Raw genomic sequence first — 19566 nt, 5'->3', positions numbered from 1 at the left:
ACTCTCCTGAGAAAGGAGGGCAGAAATCCCTGGTGTCCAGCATCCTGCCAGAGAAACCCATTCCCAGAATTACCAACATAAAGCCATCCTCCAATTCTCTGGATTGTGCTGCTCCTGACCCACTAACACCTTCCCCCCAGAGTGATGCTCTGAAGTGGGATTGATGGAGGAAAGCTGAGCCCTGAGCCAGGCCAGGGTCGGTGCCTGGAGCATCCCCTGGCGCTGTTTGACAGCGGCTCTGCAGGAGCTGGGGATGCAAACAGGACAAACCTGAGCATCTCCCACCATCAGATACTTCAGAGCTCACACAGCAACACGGCCGTGGCTCTCCCAAACTGCATTTAGGAATGGCACACCTACTGCAGCCATTGGATCCAGATCAGCCCAGATCCCTTTGGGACTGTTATAAATGAGAAACTTGACTAGGCCAATATTCAAGCAGCATTAATTTATTAATTACTATGGTAAAGCATGAGCAATACAGCGCTGGGTACAGTGGGGGAAGTTTTCCCTCCAACTGCACACGGGTAGTTGAAGCCTTCAGGTATTTATAGGGGTACTCATCAGCTTTCTCAGCAGTTTCTATTCCCAATTTTTACTCATCAGCAGTTTCTATTCCAAATTTTTATGTCACAATTCTATACACTATTGTGATTTAGTTTTAGTTTTTAGTTTTTCTCAGGATGTATCCCAGAAAGGAGTATCCCCAGATAGTGGTGGTTTGGTTTCCGAAAGAAGGAAGAAGTCTCCCAGCTGGTGAGGTCCAGCTCTCCAGATGTGGGTCCACCTTTTGATTGCAAGGACTATAAATCTCATAACAGTGATGTCCAGCTTCCCTCGGTCGAAACCATAAATCCTTGAGTGTATGTTCATCTTCCTTTCTCAAGCTGCTTTTCACTGTTTTGTTAAGGTGTGAGATAAGCATGTTTCCATTTATATATTCTAAAGCTATAGTTTCAAAGATCCTTACTACAAGCAATATTCTAAAATTATATTTCAAAAGGTTATTATTGCAAAACTCTTTAAGGCTCAACTACAAGCAGAAAGTTCCTGTCAAAAAGCAACATCCTTAAAGCTTTAATTCAAATGCTCCTAAATTAACTTAATACTAATAAAGGTTAATTATGAACAAAGGATAGGTTCAAAGGCTTCTTCCATGCTTTACTTTCCTCAGTAATTATTAGAATCCATCTTTATAACTGTCCCATGGTCGGTTTCCACACATATTACAATCACAAAGATACACGTTGCCTGTATGTACCTGACACAAACACAGCTTTCTATTTCACAGGGGGGCACAGGGATGGCTCCTGTGAGAAGCTGCTGGAAGCTTCCACCGTGTCTGGCACAGCCAATTCCTCGTGGCTTCAAAGATGGACCTGCTGCTGGCAAAGGCTGGGCCAGTTACAAATGGTGGTAATGCCTCTGTGATAACAGATTGAAAAAGAAATCAAAATAGAGATTGTGGGGCAGTTTTAACTCCAGTCAGAGGAGAGCAGAGGGAGAACATGTGAGAAGAACAACTCTGCAGACATCAAGGTTAGTGCAGAAGGAGGAGCAGGAGGTGATACAGGCACTGGAGACCCAGGCACCCTGTAGGAGAGCATGGAGAGAGGGGCCCTGCTCCCAGGCTGGAGCAGCCTGTCCCTGGAGGAATGCACCCCTGGAAGAGTGACCCATGCTGCAGCAGTTTGGGAAGGACTGTTGTCCCTGGCATGGACTCACACTGCAGCAGTTTGCAGAGGGCTGTTGCCCCTGAAATAGACTCACATGGGAGAAGCTCCTGCAGAACTGTCTCCCTTGGGAGGGACCCACGGTGTGGCAGGGGAACCACTCCTCTCCCTGAGCAGGGGCAGAAGCCATGGGTGATGAACTGACCATAACCCCCATGCCCTGTCTCCCTGCACTGCTGGCGTAGGAGGTAGAGCTGGAAGGAGGGACGTGAGGATTTTATTTCCCCTTTTCCTGCTCTGACTTTGTTAGTAATAAATGAATTAATTTCACATCTCTAAGCTAAGCCTGTTTTTCCCAGGACATATTTGATGAGTGATCTCGCCCAGTCCTTAACCCATGAACCCTTTATTAAATTTTCTTTGTCCAGCTGCAGGGGGGAGTGAGTGAGCAGCCCTCATGGATGCCTGGCATTTGGCCTGGGTCAACCCACGACACCTTGGTACCACAGGGTCACAATGGACCCTGGGTTCTATGGGGTCTCATTGGTTCCATGAGCCCCTGCAGGGCGACTTAATTCAACAAGGCCTCAAAGTTTCACAGTGGTCTCCAGGATTCCACGAGGCCCTTCAATGTAAAATGGACCTTTGGATCCATGGGGGCCCACAGTGTCACAATGGGCTCTTTTGGTTCCACAGCTTCACTATGGCCCCTCGGTGCCATGTGTCCTGCACTGTTCCATGAATCCTTAGTTCCATGGGGTCCTGTAGGGTCACAATGGTCTCCTTGGTTTCATGGTGCCACAGTTGCCATAATTTCCATGGTGTCACAACTGCCCTTGGATCCCAAGAGGCCCCATCGTGTGACAATGGCCCCTTGCTTCCATGACGCCCTGCAGTGTCACAATGGTGCCCATGATTCCATCAGGCCCTGCAGTGTCACCATGGACAGTTGGTTCAATGACACTCCACAATGTCCCCAAGGCCCCTTGGTTCCACAGAGCCCCACTGTGTCACTGTGGTCCCTTTGGTTCCAGGGCTCAGAAGTGCCAGAATGACCCTTTGGTTCCATCAGGCCTTGAAGGTTCAAAACGGCCTCCATGGTTTCATGAGTACCCCCTGTGTCACAAGAGACTCTTGGGTCCCTGAAGTTCTTCAGTGTCACAATGGGCCCTCGGTTCCATGAGGTTTGGCAGAGTCCCAATTGACTCCTTGGTTCCATGAAGCCCTGCTGTGTCACAATGCCCACAGTTCCATGAGTTTCCATGGTGTCACCACGGTCTCCTTGGATCCCCAGTATCACCATGGTCTCCTTGGTACCATCCAGGCCTTGTAACAAGAGATACTGAGCCATTTTGTGCCTTAGATGAAAGGCTGCAGAACTCACGGTTGTCAGGCTGTGTCACTGATAAGAAACAAAAACCACCTGAATCTGAATGCAAAATATCATCTCAAGTACCTTCAATCCCGGCATCGACAGAGGTAGAAAATACAAACAGAGATTCCACATTAAATCAAAAACAGGGACCTTATTCTGAATGCAGGCAAAATGCATTCAAGTGCATTCCAATGCACTCGATAGGATGGGGAGGTGATGATCCCCTATTCCAAGAGTGAACTTAAGAAGGGCTGACTATTGAAGGAAGCACAGAGAACCACAATATAAGAAAAGCAGGTGGCATAGGTAATTCTGGGATAGGCAGACCAGAAAGCAAGAGCAGATGAGCAGATGAGCCAGTGTTGTCACCACCAAGGAGATCACGTTCACATGCTGTGGGCAGCAACCCCATCAGGCCGTGTCACCATCCCCTGGCGCAAGGGGGGTCACGATGGTTCGTTTTACTGATCTCAGAGTGCAAAGACACACAGCAGGGGACCTTCAGTATTAACCAAAACAAATGCACCTTTCATTGAGTGCCCAGAGCAGATGCAACACGAGGATTAGAAAGCAGATAAAGGATAGAGAGACAGAGAAAAGGAGTGGGGGAATAGCTGCCATGAGAGAGATGAAATCCTCATGGTCCGGCCAATAGATCTGTCTTGTCACATCGGGGAGAGTCTCAAAGTCTTTGGTTAACTCTTTTATAATCTACCACCCGGGGCGGGAGCAGGATGGCACAGTGGAGGGAACAGTGGAGAATAAATCCATTGAGAACAGGTACAGACAGCCCAGTTCTGAACAGCACAAAACGGTGCCAGCAGTGAGCGGGGCCCGTTGTTTCAGGACTGGTTCCTATGGGAAACATCCCGCTTCCCATGGCAGACATCCCGCTCCAGTCAGGCCAGCACCCCTGGGTTAGAATTTGAAGGGTCTCAGTCTCAGACCCTGGAGAGGGCTTCAAGCTCCATCCTTGACAGCAGTTCTGAGGCAGATGAGGGATCTTTGGACTGTCCTTTACAGACTGACATCACAAAACATAAAAATAATTATGCATTTCCTCTTTAAAATAAATTTACTGAATTAATAACATTATAATTATTTTTCTTATTTATAAAAGTTATGCTATATTTGTATTACCAAATTTGAATGTTTATATTAAAAATTCATACCTTTTTAGCAAGCAAAAAATTTATTGGTCATAGGTTCTAAGGAACACAATTCCCTTCATTGATTCATTGACCAGTGTGGCTGTTGATTTCTCCTTCTTTATGCTAATTAGTCCTATTTTAAATCCTTCTGTCGTCTTTTTTATCATTTTCACAGACAGGATAAAAGGGGCCACTTTGGGGTCCGTGGAGAACTTTCTGGGGCACATTTGGGGCAGTTCTGGGTCTGGGGAGGGAATTCAGAGAGAACTTGAGGGTCTGGAGGACACTTAGGGGAGCTGGGTGGGCACTTGGAGGGGCACTCAGGGATTCCGAGGGACAGTTCGGGGTCCGGAACAGCACTTGGGGGTCCAGGGGGGCCCTTGGAAGTCAGGGAGGAGAATTTGGGGCACTTCGGGGTCCAGGTGGGCCCTTGGGGGCTCTGATGGGGCTCTCTGGGGCGCGGGGGGTGATGGGAGCTGTAGGCGCGGGTCTAATACAGTTTAACGGGGCCGGGGAGCATCACGGGAGTTCAAAGCGCAGCTGCAATGGCTCTCGGTGGGGCGCGGGGCATGACGGGAGATGAAGTCCCGGCTGGAAAAGCTCTGGACGTGCGCCGCGGAGCATGATGGGAGCCGTAGTCCCGGAAGTGGTTCGAACGCTTTGTTTAGGGGTCTGGGAAGGCACTTGGGGGACGCTTTTGCGTCCGAGCCGCGACTTGAGATCCTCGTGGTAACGTAAACGGTTCGAGAGAACTTGCGGGGATCTCGGGGAGCTCTAACCGGGCTCTTTAAGGTTCGGGGTACAGCAGGAGCTTTCGGCGCGGGACTGTTCTGAGAGGCTCTGGGGCCGCGGGGGATGAGAGGAGATGAATTCCCAGAAGTGGCTGTACCGGGCATCTGTGGGGTTGGGAGCACTGGGGGGTCCGGGGACGCTTCTGGGGGATCCCGAATGGGCGCTGAGGGGGCACTGAGGGATCCTGGAGGGTCCCAGGGACACTTAAGGGACAGAAGGGGGGCGGATAGCGGGGGTTCTGTGGAGCGCGGGGCATGACGGGCGTTGTAGTCCCGGCTCCAATGGGGCTCAATCGGGCCGCGGGGCATGACGGGAGTTGTAAGCACAATGAAAATCAATCTATTGCCCACCCTAGGCACCGCCCCCGAGGCCCCGATCCCGGCGCTGATTGGCTGCGGGTGGTGATCGGCGGAAGCCTCGGCAAATGGGATGCGGTGGCGGCGGGAACAGCGCATTCAACCTCTCCAGTCCCTCCCAGTACAGCCCAGTTCATCCCCAGTACTACCCCAGTACAACCCCAGTGCCCCTCCAATCCCTCCCAGGACAGCCCAGTAAAACCCCAGTTCCTCCCCAGTCCCTCCCAATACCCCTGAGTGTACATTCCCAGTCCCTTCCAGTTCCTACTCAATGTCATCCACAGGATGCCCCAGTGTCTCCCAGTCTTCCTCCAACGTTCCCAGTGTCCCCTGTATGTCCCAGTCCTCCCCAGTGTCACTCCCAGTATGTCCCAGTGTCTACCACAGCGCTCCCAGTGTTCCCCAGTATGTCCCAGTCCTCCCCAGTGTTTCCAAGGACAGTTTAATTTCTCACAGTACCCGTGGCAGCCAAACCCAGCAGTGGGGTCAGTGCAGTGCCCATGGGCACAGTCCCTTGCAGTGGCCCAGTGCAGCTTGGGCTGATGATCCACCCTCACAGCTGGCCCAGGGCAGCTCTGCAGTGGCTTTGGTGGCACCTGGGGCTGGCACACACCTGAGCAGTGTGTCTGTTTGCAGTGGGGAAACTCAGGAGTTTGAGATTGCTGCAAAAAGCACAAAAAGGGAAAACCCCTCTTAGGCTGGGTGCAGCCAGCTCTCCAAGCACAGCAGCTCCCAGGGCAGTGAGGACAGTCAGGATGGGGCTGGGCAATGTGGAGCAAGGTTGTCCACACTGGGTCAGAGCTCCAGGCACAGCTTCTGTGAGCAGGCCAGGGCTGCTGAGGAGAGACCCTGGGTCAATATCAATCACAGAATGCTGCAATCACCTCTGCTCTAAAGAGAAATTTAATAAAAGACACCCTTTAAAATAGGAATGTGTATTTCTTACAAGTTCTTTGAAATCTTTTTCCATAACTGGACTAGGAAAACTTTAATGACCCTCTCAGGGCTTTGGTGTTGTTTGCATCAGATTCAGTGCCTGAGAGTGTCTTGAAAAAACTTGTCAAAAACTCCAAGTCAGCTTCAAATTCCAAATTTTCTTGACGTTTTAATGGATCCCACTGAGGGACTTGACTGGGAAAATGTCCCCAGGTTCCAGGTAGAGCAGAACACGGGAGGCAGTGATGACAGGTGGGGACAAGCAAGGCAAAGTTGTCTCTGATAGTGGAGCCCTGGAAAATGTTAAAAATAGTCTTTGAAAATATTGGTCTTTGTGTTTTCTCAGATCACTGCACCTGTGTAGGCAGTATGATAAAAGATATAATTGTTAGATGTGGTGATTGTTTAGTAATTAAATATAATTATTTTATAACCATAAGAAGAATCGTGAGAAACTATGTTGGAAATTTAAATAGGGCTATGTTTAGCTGAAATCTGTGTATACAATAGAACAATATAAGTTTAATAATTAACATGAAAGTTATGTAATGATAGAGTATAAAACATGTTCACCTCGAATGTATGGTCGGAATCAGATTTGGGTGGAAACTACCCCGATTCCCAGAGCTCTTGAATAAAAAGCACCGCATATAATCGCTGATGTGATTATGTGTTTTTGAACGCTAACATCTCTGGTGCTGAGCAAACCTGGATGTGGTTCAGGAATGCTAAGGGCCAAGGCCTGAGCCCCAGCCCCTGGCCAGGCAGATCCTGTCCCTCCCTCCTTGCTCAGGGCTCTTCCCAGGATGGGCACTGGGATGTGGGGATGGGCAATGCCAAGGGCAGGACCATGGGGCGGCCCCTGCCAGGCTGCTGAGCAGGGACAAGGAGGCAATGAGGCCCCAGGCCTGCAAGGGTCACTTGTCCCCTCGTGGCCTCAGGCCCGGGGCCAGCAGCCATGGCCAAAGTGCTGCCCAAGTTGGCTCTGTCAGGGCTGTCTTGCAGCTGCTGCCCATCCCTGTGCCCTGTGCAGCCCAGGCTGTCCTACGGTGTCCCTGCCCTGCGCCTCTGTCCCTGCAGGCTGTCGGCCCTGAGCAATGAGGGAGGGACAGGATCTGCCTGGCCAGGGGCTGGGGCTCAGGCCTTGGCCCTTTGCATTCCTGAAACACATCCAGGTTTGCTCAGCACCAGAGACACCTTTGCCTTGCTTGTCCCCAGCTGCCATCACTGCCTCCAGTGTTCTGCTCGGAGTGGAACCTGGGGACATTTTCCCAGTTGAGTCCCTCAGTGGGACCCATTAAAACTTCAAGAAAATTTGAAGTCTAAATTTAAATTTGAGTAAACTTGAGAAGTTTTTTCAAGACACTCTCAGGCACTGAGTCTGATGTAAACAACACCAAAGCCCTGAGAGGGTCATTAAAGTTTTCCTAGTCCAGTTATGGAAAAAGATTTTAAAGAACTTGTAAGAATACACATTCCTATTTTAAAGGGTGTCTTTTATTTCTCTTTAGAGCAGAGGTGATTGCAGCATTCTGTGATTGATATTGACCCAGGGTCTCTCCTCAGCAGCCCTGGCCTGCTCACAGAAGCTGTGCCTGGAGCTCTGACCCAGTGTGGACAACCTTGCTCCACATTGCCCAGCCCCATCCTGACTGTCCTCACTGCCCTGGGAGCTGCTGTGCTTGGAGAGCTGGCTGCACCCAGCCTAAGAGGGGTTTTCCCTTTTTGTGCTTTTTGCAGCAATCTCAAACTCCTGAGTTTCCCCACTGCAAACAGACACACTGCTCAGGTGTGTGCCAGCCCCAGGTGCCACCAAAGCCACTGCAGAGCTGCCCTGGGCCAGCTGTGAGGGTGGATCATCAGCCCAAGCTGCACTGGGCCACTGCAAGGGACTGTGCCCATGGGCACTGCACTGACCCCACTGCTGGGTTTGGCTGCCACGGGTACTGTGAGAAATTAAACTGTCCTTGGAAACACTGGGGAGGACTGGGACATACTGGGGAACACTGGGAATGCTGTGGGAGACACTGGGACATACTGGGAGTGACACTGGAGAGGACTGGGACATACTGGGAACACGAGGAATGCTGAAGGGGAATCTGTGGACTGGGGTGGACTGTGGGGGTGCACTGAGACAGACTGGGACATACCAGGACATACTGGGAGTGATACTGGGAGATACTGGGACAAACTGAGGACACTGGGGCCATTGCGGAGCAGACTGGGGACACTGGGGCATCCTGTGGATGACACTGGGCTGAAATGGAAGGGACTGGGAATAAACTCAGGTGTCTTGGGAGGGACTTGGCTGTCCTGGGAGGGATTGGAGGAGCACTGTGATTGTACTGGGTTCTACCTGGGATCAGTTCGTCTGTACTGAGGATGAACTGGGCTGTACTGGGAGGGACTGGAGAGGTTGAATGCGCTGTTCCCGCCGCCACCGCATCCCATTTGCCGAGGCTTCCGCCGATCACCACCCGCAGCCAATCAGCGCCGGGATCGGGGCCTCGGGGGCGGTGCCTAGGGTGGGCAATAGATTGATTTTCATTGTGCTTACAACTCCCGTCATGCCCCGCGGCCCGATTGAGCCCCATTGGAGCCGGGACTACAACGCCCGTCATGCCCCGCGCTCCACAGAACCCCCGCTATCCGCCCCCCTTCTGTCCCTTAAGTGTCCCTGGGACCCTCCAGGATCCCTCAGTGCCCCCTCAGCGCCCATTCGGGATCCCCCAGAAGCGTCCCCGGACCCCCCAGTGCTCCCAACCCCACAGATGCCCGGTACAGCCACTTCTGGGAATTCATCTCCTCTCATCCCCCGCGGCCCCAGAGCCTCTCAGAACAGTCCCGCGCCGAAAGCTCCTGCTGTACCCCGAACCTTAAAGAGCCCGGTTAGAGCTCCCCGAGATCCCCGCAAGTTCTCTCGAACCGTTTACGTTACCACGAGGATCTCAAGTCGCGGCTCGGACGCAAAAGCGTCCCCCAAGTGCCTTCCCAGACCCCTAAACAAAGCGTTCGAACCACTTCCGGGACTACGGCTCCCATCATGCTCCGCGGCGCACGTCCAGAGCTTTTCCAGCCGGGACTTCATCTCCCGTCATGCCCCGCGCCCCACCGAGAGCCATTGCAGCTGCGCTTTGAACTCCCGTGATGCTCCCCGGCCCCGTTAAACTGTATTAGACCCGCGCCTACAGCTCCCATCACCCCCCGCGCCCCAGAGAGCCCCATCAGAGCCCCCAAGGGCCCACCTGGACCCCGAAGTGCCCCAAATTCTCCTCCCTGACTTCCAAGGGCCCCCCTGGACCCCCAAGTGCTGTTCCGGACCCCGAACTGTCCCTCGGAATCCCTGAGTGCCCCTCCAAGTGCCCACCCAGCTCCCCTAAGTGTCCTCCAGACCCTCAAGTTCTCTCTGAATTCCCTCCCCAGACCCAGAACTGCCCCAAATGTGCCCCAGAAAGTTCTCCACGGACCCCAAAGTGGCCCCTTTTATCCTGTCTGTGAAAATGATAAAAAAGACGACAGAAGGATTTAAAATAGGACTAATTAGCATAAAGAAGGAGAAATCAACAGCCACACTGGTCAATGAATCAATGAAGGGAATTGTGTTCCTTAGAACCTATGACCAATAAATTTTTTGCTTGCTAAAAAGGTATGAATTTTTAATATAAACATTCAAATTTGGTAATACAAATATAGCATAACTTTTATAAATAAGAAAAATAATTATAATGTTATTAATTCAGTAAATTTATTTTAAAGAGGAAATGCATAATTATTTTTATGTTTTGTGATGTCAGTCTGTAAAGGACAGTCCAAAGATCCCTCATCTGCCTCAGAACTGCTGTCAAGGATGGAGCTTGAAGCCCTCTCCAGGGTCTGAGACTGAGACCCTTCAAATTCTAACCCAGGGGTGCTGGCCTGACTGGAGCGGGATGTCTGCCATGGGAAGCGGGATGTTTCCCATAGGAACCAGTCCTGAAACAACGGGCCCCGCTCACTGCTGGCACCGTTTTGTGCTGTTCAGAACTGGGCTGTCTGTACCTGTTCTCAATGGATTTATTCTCCACTGTTCCCTCCACTGTGCCATCCTGCTCCCGCCCCGGGTGGTAGATTATAAAAGAGTTAACCAAAGACTTTGAGACTCTCCCCGATGTGACAAGACAGATCTATTGGCCGGACCATGAGGATTTCATCTCTCTCATGGCAGCTATTCCCCCACTCCTTTTCTCTGTCTCTCTATCCTTTATCTGCTTTCTAATCCTCGTGTTGCATCTGCTCTGGGCACTCAATGAAAGGTGCATTTGTTTTGGTTAATACTGAAGGTCCCCTGCTGTGTGTCTTTGCACTCTGAGATCAGTAAAACGAACCATCGTGACCCCCCTTGCGCCAGGGGATGGTGACACGGCCTGATGGGGTTGCTGCCCACAGCATGTGAACGTGATCTCCTTGGTGGTGACAACACTGGCTCATCTGCTCATCTGCTCTTGCTTTCTGGTCTGCCTATCCCAGAATTACCTATGCCACCTGCTTTTCTTATATTGTGGTTCTCTGTGCTTCCTTCAATAGTCAGCCCTTCTTAAGTTCACTCTTGGAATAGGGGATCATCACCTCCCCATCCTATCGAGTGCATTGGAATGCACTTGAATGCATTTTGCCTGCATTCAGAATAAGGTCCCTGTTTTTGATTTAATGTGGAATCTCTGTTTGTATTTTCTACCTCTGTCGATGCCGGGATTGAAGGTACTTGAGATGATATTTTGCATTCAGATTCAGGTGGTTTTTGTTTCTTATCAGTGACACAGCCTGACAACCGTGAGTTCTGCAGCCTTTCATCTAAGGCACAAAATGGCTCAGTATCTCTTGTTACAAGGCCTGGATGGTACCAAGGAGACCATGGTGATACTGGGGATCCAAGGAGACCGTGGTGACACCATGGAAACTCATGGAACTGTGGGCATTGTGACACAGCAGGGCTTCATGGAACCAAGGAGTCAATTGGGACTCTGCCAAACCTCATGGAACCGAGGGCCCATTGTGACACTGAAGAACTTCAGGGACCCAAGAGTCTCTTGTGACACAGGGGGTACTCATGAAACCATGGAGGCCGTTTTGAACCTTCAAGGCCTGATGGAACCAAAGGGTCATTCTGGCACTTCTGAGCCCTGGAACCAAAGGGACCACAGTGACACAGTGGGGCTCTGTGGAACCAAGGGGCCTTGGGGACATTGTGGAGTGTCATTGAACCAACTGTCCATGGTGACACTGCAGGGCCTGATGGAATCATGGGCACCATTGTGACACTGCAGGGCGTCATGGAAGCAAGGGGCCATTGTCACACGATGGGGCCTCTTGGGATCCAAGGGCAGTTGTGACACCATGGAAATTATGGCAACTGTGGCACCATGAAACCAAGGAGACCATTGTGACCCTACAGGACCCCATGGAACTAAGGATTCATGGAACAGTGCAGGACACATGGCACCGAGGGGCCATAGTGAAGCTGTGGAACCAAAAGAGCCCATTGTGACACTGTGGGCCCCCATGGATCCAAAGGTCCATTTTACATTGAAGGGCCTCGTGGAATCCTGGAGACCACTGTGAAACTTTGAGGCCTTGTTGAATTAAGTCGCCCTGCAGGGGCTCATGGAACCAATGAGACCCCATAGAACCCAGGGTCCATTGTGACCCTGTGGTACCAAGGTGTCGTGGGTTGACCCAGGCCAAATGCCAGGCATCCATGAGGGCTGCTCACTCACTCCCCCCTGCAGCTGGACAAAGAAAATTTAATAAAGGGTTCATGGGTTAAGGACTGGGCGAGATCACTCATCAAATATGTCCTGGGAAAAACAGGCTTAGCTTAGAGATGTGAAATTAATTCATTTATTACTAACAAAGTCAGAGCAGGAAAAGGGGAAATAAAATCCTCACGTCCCTCCTTCCAGCTCTACCTCCTACGCCAGCAGTGCAGGGAGACAGGGCATGGGGGTTATGGTCAGTTCATCACCCATGGCTTCTGCCCCTGCTCAGGGAGAGGAGTGGTTCCCCTGCCGCACCGTGGGTCCCTCCCAAGGGAGACAGTTCTGCAGGAGCTTCTCCCATGTGAGTCTATTTCAGGGGCAACAGCCCTCTGCAAACTGCTGCAGTGTGAGTCCATGCCAGGGACAACAGTCCTTCCCAAACTGCTGCAGCATGGGTCACTCTTCCAGGGGTGCATTCCTCCAGGGACAGGCTGCTCCAGCCTGGGAGCAGGGCCCCTCTCTCCATGCTCTCCTACAGGGTGCCTGGGTCTCCAGTGCCTGTATCACCTCCTGCTCCTCCTTCTGCACTAACCTTGATGTCTGCAGAGTTGTTCTTCTCACATGTTCTCCCTCTGCTCTCCTCTGACTGGAGTTAAAACTGCCCCACAATCTCTATTTTGATTTCTTTTTCAATCTGTTATCACAGAGGCATTACCACCATTTGTAACTGGCCCAGCCTTTGCCAGCAGCAGGTCCATCTTTGAAGCCACGAGGAATTGGCTGTGCCAGACACGGTGGAAGCTTCCAGCAGCTTCTCACAGGAGCCATCCCTGTGCCCCCCTGTGAAATAGAAAGCTGTGTTTGTGTCAGGTACATACAGGCAACGTGTATCTTTGTGATTGTAATATGTGTGGAAACCGACCATGGGACAGTTATAAAGATGGATTCTAATAATTACTGAGGAAAGTAAAGCATGGAAGAAGCCTTTGAACCTATCCTTTGTTCATAATTAACCTTTATTAGTATTAAGTTAATTTAGGAGCATTTGAATTAAAGCTTTAAGGATGTTGCTTTTTGACAGGAACTTTCTGCTTGTAGTTGAGCCTTAAAGAGTTTTGCAATAATAACCTTTTGAAATATAATTTTAGAATATTGCTTGTAGTAAGGATCTTTGAAACTATAGCTTTAGAATATATAAATGGAAACATGCTTATCTCACACCTTAACAAAACAGTGAAAAGCAGCTTGAGAAAGGAAGATGAACATACACTCAAGGATTTATGGTTTCGACCGAGGGAAGCTGGACATCACTGTTATGAGATTTATAGTCCTTGCAATCAAAAGGTGGACCCACATCTGGAGAGCTGGACCTCACCAGCTGGGAGACTTCTTCCTTCTTTCGGAAACCAAACCACCACTATCTGGGGATACTCCTTTCTGGGATACATCCTGAGAAAAACTAAAAACTAAAACTAAATCACAATAGTGTATAGAATTGTGACATAAAAATTTGGAATAGAAACTGCTGATGAGTAAAAATTGGGAATAGAAACTGCTGAGAAAGCTGATGAGTACCCCTATAAATACCTGAAGGCTTCAACTACCCGTGTGCAGTTGGAGGGAAAACTTCCCCCACTGTACCCAGCGCTGTATTGCTCATGCTTTACCATAGTAATTAATAAATTAATGCTGCTTGAATATTGGCCTAGTCAAGTTTCTCATTTATAACAGTCCCAAAGGGATCTGGGCTGATCTGGATCCAATGGCTGCAGTAGGTGTGCCATTCCTAAATGCAGTTTGGGAGAGCCACGGCCGTGTTGCTGTGTGAGCTCTGAAGTATCTGATGGTGGGAGATGCTCAGGTTTGTCCTGTTTGCATCCCCAGCTCCTGCAGAGCCGCTGTCAAACAGCGCCAGGGGATGCTCCAGGCACCGACCCTGGCCTGGCTCAGGGCTCAGCTTTCCTCCATCAATCCCACTTCAGAGCATCACTCTGGGGGGAAGGTGTTAGTGGGTCAGGAGCAGCACAATCCAGAGAATTGGAGGATGGCTTTATGTTGGTAATTCTGGGAATGGGTTTCTCTGGCAGGATGCTGGACACCAGGGATTTCTGCCCTCCTTTCTCAGGAGAGTTTGGGTATCTCGTGTCAGTGCTGTTCCACAGCTCCCACCATCCCTGCTCCTTTCATTGACACTTCCCCAGCTTCCCAGTGTCCTTTCTGAGGGGGAAGAAAGGAACATCCATGGTGGCACCCCTTGGCTGCCTGGGGCTCCAGCTGCTCCTGGAGCTGCAGCGTGTCCGGCACAGCCGCTGTCAGTGGGGCTGGGCCTTGGTTCAGGCCCCACAGTCCCTGTCAGTGCCCACTCCCCACTGCCAGGGCTCACGCTCTGGCCGTGTGGGGCTGCTGAAGGCTCAGCGGCTCTGGCTGAGCACTCCCAGCTCTGCAGCTCCTGACTCATCCCAGGGATGGGGTCCCACAGCCCCGGTCGGGGCCGTGTTGCCAACGGGGCCCTGCTTTGGGGTGGCCATGGGTACCTGCTGTTCCTCCACCCTCAGCAGCCCCACAGCAGAAGGGTCCTCTGGGAGCCCAGGCAAGGGATCCAGCTGTGCAATTCCCTCTGTGTCCACAGCAGCTCTCCCAAAAGTCCTTTGGGCTCCCTGAAATCCTGTCTCCTGAGGTGATCCATGCCAGGGAGTCCCAGGGCCTCTGGGCCAGTCCCAGGGGGTGTTTTTGCCATTCCCAGTCGTGGTCACTTCAGCTGCTGATGTGCTCAGGCCTGAGTGGCAGCCCTCAGCCAGAGCTGGCTTACAGGACAAACCCTGGGCATTATGTGACTAACACCATCAGTTTTAGTTAGCTAAAAATAGAAGACCAAGGTGCTTCTGCAGGTGTTTAACACCAAGCCAGCTGCTTTGGAGACTTTCACATAATCTTGTGTAGTTACCTGCAAGAAATGTATCACTCTAAGAAATTTTCCCAACTGACATGAATAGAGGCTTGTAGGACATTTTAGGGGAAACCCTCCAAGCCAGGGACTGGGCTCTGGCCAAGCCCTGGGTCCTCCTGGTCAGCAAAAGTGCCAGGAGACCCAGGAGTTCATGGGCTAAAAATACAGTCCAGTTCCTTTGACTTGCTGATTTGGGCCTAAAAACCTGGACCCACTTTTGGAGCAAATTTGGAGACCTCACCTACGGGTGGATGCACCACGTGGGATTTTCCCAAGTGCTTCCAAGAGTTCTCCAGGTCCTCGCTGTGAAATGGGGCTCCCCAGCGACTGCAGACTCTGGGTGATGGTAAAGTATTTAAGCAATTGGGGATGTGTCTTTCGCAGTCCCTATCCTTTCTCTCCTGTAATAATGATTAGGTGCATTACCTTGCTTCTTTTTGCTTGTTGCTAAAGCCAAGCATGTAGTTGTATTGAATGTATAATTTTAATTTTGTGTTGCCTTAACACTCACAGTAAAATAAGACCATTCTTCCCATTGGTTTCTTTTCTCTTTAAATCAGCCCTGTCAGCTGGCAGAACAGGTATCAGAACCTGATGAAAGCCAGGCTCTGCTGTGATCTAGCTGGGCCCATGGAATGCAGAGGGCCACTGTCAGTCCATGGAACCCATGGGAGCAAGGCTCAGATGTGAGAAAGGCGTGCACCAAGGAACCCCAGAGACCCTGATGGAGCCAGGGCTGCAGGGTGTCACAGAGGGAGGGACCTCATGGCAGCAGGAGAGCATTGTGAGCCTGGGGAACAACGTGACACCAAGGTTCCACTGGGACTTGACAGAACCCCACGGATGTGAATGGCCTCAAATGGGGCCCAGAGACACTTCCCAGACAAAGCCCAGGGAGGGGCATTTGCTTTATTCAGCGCCGGGTGTGCGGGGATATCTCCTCCTGACAGCACACAGCACACAGAGATTACAATGGATGGCTATACTCTATGCACATTCATGGTTTTCCTTAGAAAAGGTGTGGTTATGCAAATATCTCTCAGCTCTCATTAGCATGTGCCAGGCGCAGGCGCAGTGCGCACTGGTGCTGGCACTGAGGAAGGCTCCGCGTCTTCCTCGGGGGTCTCCTGATGAAGGCTGGACGTCTTCATCTCCGTGCCCTTTGCACCTTTCTCCTACAGGCATGCACAGTCTCTTGTTGGCTGTTTCAGCAATTTCCTCACTGGTTTTAGCAAGCTCTGCCCTTCATTTCTGCCAGTTTTGTTCCCTGTTTCTTGCCAACTTTCATCCTGTGTCTTGAGCTTGTGGCTGAATTTTTGCAAGCTTCCATATTGGGTGCAATGTCTCTTATTCTTGCCCAAGTATGCCTGGGCACAGTGCTTTTAACCCTTTCACAGCCAAGGACTGGACAGCCACTCCTGGACACTGAGAATTCCTGCAGGTGCACCCACCTTTGCAGACAATGAGGCTCCAACCTCACTGTGAGAGGGCCCAGCTTTTACACTGGTAAACAAACAAGCTGACACCACTGCTAGTGTGGGAACATCTGGTTTCATTCTCCTGATTGGCTTCTCCCAAAGCCTGGCCAGGGCTCAAGGAGGAACCAAGGGAGGTGACTTTGATCCCACAGCCTCAAACAAAGCCAGATGGGATCTGGCCTGCTTTCTAAATACAGGAATGTAAATCCATATTTCACCAATGAACACATACAGAGATCATATTGCTAATAATGATTCATTGATGAGTGGATACAAATATTACCTTTGGTTGGAAGGTTCATCTGGAGCTCAGCTTTGCCTCAGGGCCTGTTGTTCAGGCCTCAGTCAGGGCCTGGTGAGGCCTCAGTGCTTCAATCAGTGCTTTGACCTACAGATGAACTGCAACCTTCAGAACAATTGCAATAACACAGTTTAAATTTAGGTATTAGGCACAAAGGCATCACCTCTTGTTCTTCAATTAAGTGCTGCTCAAGTTCATTACTCAGGGCTATAATTTTAATTCCTTTTAAAACATGCCTAATTAGTTGCTATTCTCTGTTCTTTATCAAATGCCCCTTTTTTCCTTGAGACTGTGTCTCTTTTTAGACAAGTCCCAGTACTCCATTTCCAGCACAAGGTGTCACAGCAACTCTAACATGGAATCATAACACACCAAGTGCTCACAATGCAATGATTGCAGTGACTGCCACAAATGCACTTCACAGCAGCCTCCAATTTGGGAGCCAATCCCACCATGAGGAATTTTCTTCTTTCTGCCTCTCTTCTACTCATCTTTCTATTGAGGTGATTCCTGATTGTTGGACCTCAAACCCAGCACTGATAGACATTCCTGCAACATTCCTGTCCTGGAATAGCCCAGGATCCTCCCTGGCCAGCAAGCAGACAATCCAAGGCCGTGCAGTTCTGCAGAGCCCCATTTGTGTTTGTTGGAGCTCGCAGGATGTGCTATTGGATATTTTAACAGCATCACTTCTTACTTCTTCTAATAATTGATTTAGCTCATTAATGTAAATTGGGTGCAGCCATGCACAACCAGGGGTTTCCATTTCCCCAGTGGGCCATTGTTAAGGGCATGGAGCACATCTGGGAGATGAGTTCTCCATGGGGACAGGTTCCCATCTCCTCATTTTTTCAGCTGCTCTTTTAACAACCCCTTCACCCATTCAACCAATCCTGCAGCTTGTGGATTGTCTGGGATATGAAAAACCCAGGAGTCTTAATCACTGCATTTCTCACAGTAATAGAAAAAGCACTCTGCATCACAGTATCAGCAAATCCTATAGAAATAGCCAATTTCATCCCTTCCTCCTTTATGCCTTGTATCCAATTCAAAGTTTACCACTGACATTTGGGTCTTGGCCAGTCCTTTTCTGTAGAGTATTTAGTGTCACAGTGAGCAGCTAAAGCTGACATATTAGTACTGTCAGCCTTATTTAATAGTATCAATTTTTAATTACATAGATACAAATATAAATTATTGTGTTATATTATATATAACTATTACGATTAATTTATTATTCTTATTATTACTACTATCATTATAATAATATCACTAGCACAAATGAACCTGAGCTCAAGATTGAAACCTTCTGTCACTCCGTGTGGGAGTGACAACAACAATTTTTCTTCTGTTGGTGCTGTTTCCAAAGTGTCATTAACAAAGTTCACCCCCGTCTTCCCAAACCCACATGTTCTTTTCCTTTTCCATGTGCAATTTTTGGATGCATTTGAAGCCATCCAGGGGTTCAGCCCCTTTTACCCGACTGCCCCACTGCTCCCACGGGGCTCTGACCTCAGCCCACTCCAGAGCCAGGGAACTCCAAGGAAGGGCTTCCCATCTGGGAATTTCTGATGGCACTGATTCCTCACATTTACACTGAACAAGTGACATTTTGTTGGGATCTGGCCAGACTGTGCCAGTTTTGTTTTACCAGTGGGCAGGGTCAGCACCAAAGACACAGACACCAACTGAAGGAATCAGTGTCATTTCCTGCAGTTCACAGCAGCAAAGAATCACAAAAGGAGCAGCTCAGCAATGCACCCAACCATCCCCACCAAAGATTGCCTGCAGTGATTGAGAAAGATCCAGCCCCAGTTACCCTCAGCCTTTACCATCCCCCAGATCCACAGAGCAGCTGGGGAAGCTGTCACAGCCAAGGGCTGCAGAGCCACTCCTGGGCACTGGCAATTCCTGCAGGTGCCTCCAGCCACAGGTGAGGCTCCAACCCCGCTGGGAGAGGGCCCAGCTCTGACAGTGCTGAATGAACAAACTGACAGCACTGCTAGTGTGCCAACATCTGCTTTCATCCTCCTCTTGGGTTCCTCCCAAAGCCTGGCCAGGGCCCCAGGAGGAACCAAGGGAGGTGACTTTGACGATTCAGCCCCAAACAAGGCCAGATGTCAGATTTCATGGCCTGGTCTGGCTTCTAAATACACAAAGGTCCATCCATGTTTCACTAATGAGTGGCTACATCTATCACAGCGCTAATGACCATGCATATTTCATTAAAGAGCAGATAGAAAGATAACCTTTGCTTGGAAGGTTCATCCAGAGGCCACCTTGGGCTCAGGGCCTGCTGTTCAGGCCTCACTCAGGGCTGCTGTCCAGGCCTTGGCACTTCAGGGACGTGCTTTAGTGCTGGGCTTGGCACTGCTGGCTGAGCGGCTGCACTGGGTGAGCTCAGAGGGCTTTTCCAACAGAAAGGATCCTGTGATTCCATGATTCTATCCACTGCATTCAGCTGGGTCCGTGTTAGCAGCATTACTTTGCTCCAGAAGTTCCCTCTTGCCCAGCTCCTGTGGCCTGAGGCTTCAGCTCCTTCAGCTCCTGGTGCTGAGCTGCTCATGCTGAACGAGACGACTCGGAGAGAAGAACACAGTCCATCCAATTCCTTCTGGGACACGGAGAGGGGAGGCTGTGCAAACAGGAGCATTGTTTGCTGTGGCCTCCTCTCTGCCCTTCACGCCTTTCAGCGCTTGGAACCAGCCAAGAGCTTTCTCCAAGAGTGCAATGGAGCAGCTGTTCCTGCTCCTGGCTCTGGCTCTCTCCAGTCTCTGCCCTTGCCTGCTTCTGTCCCTCGTGCTGTGCCCTCTGTTCCCCCA

General features: G+C 50.4%; 2 long non-coding RNA genes across 2 annotated transcripts; one reads left to right on the top strand and one right to left on the bottom strand.

Annotated features, from left to right (window-relative positions):
- Positions 1-4671: 4671 nt before the first annotated feature.
- On the top strand, positions 4672-6279 carry LOC136569750 (uncharacterized). The gene is made up of 2 exons (XR_010785447.1): positions 4672-4928; positions 5347-6279. It is a non-coding gene; the product is annotated as an uncharacterized lncRNA (long non-coding RNA).
- LOC136569749 (uncharacterized) lies at positions 6233-9478 on the bottom strand. The gene is made up of 2 exons (XR_010785446.1): positions 9222-9478; positions 6233-8803 (listed from the first exon to the last, which is right to left on the bottom strand). It is a non-coding gene; the product is annotated as an uncharacterized lncRNA (long non-coding RNA).
- Between the last annotated feature and the right edge of the window lie 10088 nt (positions 9479-19566).

This window comes from Molothrus aeneus, unplaced genomic scaffold (assembly GCF_037042795.1).
Source record: "Molothrus aeneus isolate 106 unplaced genomic scaffold, BPBGC_Maene_1.0 scaffold_19a, whole genome shotgun sequence".
NCBI lineage: Eukaryota > Metazoa > Chordata > Aves > Passeriformes > Icteridae > Molothrus > Molothrus aeneus.
The sequence above is the reverse complement of the archived record's forward strand: the minus strand, read 5'-3'. Positions and strand labels throughout refer to the sequence as shown.